Source organism: Plasmopara halstedii (assembly GCF_900000015.1).
Source record: "Plasmopara halstedii genome assembly, contig: Scaffold_1211, whole genome shotgun sequence".
Taxonomy (NCBI): Eukaryota; Oomycota; class Peronosporomycetes; order Peronosporales; family Peronosporaceae; genus Plasmopara; species Plasmopara halstedii.
In genome coordinates this window covers 1,071,405-1,073,188 of record NW_020188126.1, presented here as the reverse complement: position 1 = coordinate 1,073,188, position 1,784 = coordinate 1,071,405, and positions in this window count along the sequence as shown.

Here is a 1,784-nt window from a genome sequence, read left to right as displayed (position 1 = left end):
CGCGTGGCGCTAGCCATCTCAAAGCTCGGTGGTCGAGCGCGAGAATGGGCACTGATGTCGGCACTTCGGCCGAAGCGGCGTTTTTCCTCCATGGCGGAGCTGGAATTGCAGCTCTCACGAGTGTTTTCGCCGCCTAATCAGGCATACCACGCGCGAACGCGTTCCCTTGCCACCCGGTAGGGCAACAGGGAATTGGTGGACTTTGTCCAAGAGATCCGCGCTCTCATTGCCGGGATTGCAGCAGATCCTCTCCCAAAAACGGTCACAATGACCGTCATTATGGAAGGTCTCCGCACTGGCGCGACCAGAATGGAAGTCTTTCGTGTGCATCCGTCTTTATATGAAAAGCGGTGAATGTGGCATTGAATGCCGAGTTCAATTTCAAGTCGGCACGACTCGGTTGACATGCACACTCCAATAGCTCGCCGAGCGGGTCTGTGCCCATGGATCTTAGCTATGCTGAGGACGAGGAAGCAGAGCTCCGAGCTGCCGAGAAGCACACAAATATATGACGGTGTTTCGTCTGTGGAGACACCCGTCACCTTCGGAACGGTTGCCCCCTGCACAAGGCACGTCAAGGTTCTTCGAACCATTGCACCAATGCCTACCAGTCTGGTTTGTCGCGGGGAAACGACACCACCCAGTAGGCGCGGAGCGACCTACTGAGGAAGAACTGAGTTCTGTTGAGCCTCAGGGAGGCATAGATCAACAGGCCCCAGCCCCGAAGAGCTCTGTTCTCTTGAACACGGAACGTGTATGCAAGCCGGGCTTGCTAGTTGTGGAGGCGACCGTAAAGGGCTTCGAGAAAACATGGAAGATCCTCATCGATTCCGGTGCGTCGGGCAATTATGCTCAACGTTTTACGATGGAAGAAAGTCAGATGTATGCTGAGGCGCTGAAAGCGCGGTTGGGTGACATCGTCACTGTTCGCCTGGCGACGGGGGCACGTGTCACGGTCCCGAAGTCCCTGTTGACCACGGAGTCAAGTTCTTTGATTTGATAGCGTGGAACGCTGTCTAGTCTTAGAACTGGATGCAAGGTATGACCTCATCCTAGGAATGGCATGGTTGGAACACCATGAGCCATGTATTGGTTGAAGGTCAACGACCTTGGGCGACGCGCGCATCACCCGGTGGAGTCATGAACCCACCTCTGCTAGGAGACAAAAGCACTATTGATGAGGGTACTGGACCGAGACGGTCAACGTGATGGACATTGGAATGTCCGAGTTGTTAGACACCCACGGTGTACTGGACAGGAGTCCCGAGCGTGGCTCGCGGGCTGATCGTGGAGTGGCACGTTGCCCAGTGAGCGCTGCTCAAGTATCAAAGCAGTTGCTGCATGACATGCGTGACATGGTCGGCCGAGGGCCGAGGCATCGAGGGCGAGGCCCCCGTGATACACGTGAAGCGGTACGTAAATCACTGATCACTGCTCTCGTTGCGAAGCAGTCGCTGCATGCCATACGTGAAATGGTCGGCCAAGGGCCGAGGCATCGAGGGCGAGGCCCCCGTGATGCACGTGAATTGGCACGTAAACCACTGAGCACTGCTCTCGTTGCGAAGCAGTCGCTGCATGCCAGTGATAGCGTAGTCGGACAGAGTCCGAGGCATCTTGGTCACGGCCCTTCAGATGCGCGTGGAGTGGCACGGTATCAACTGGACGATGACTGCGGGGTTAGTAGCTCTTCGTCGGATGTTGTAGATAACATCGGAGCTCCAAAGGAGCGGACAGTGAGGATGACACCGGACGACGCGTAGTGTGTGTTCACCCTGGTCTCACTG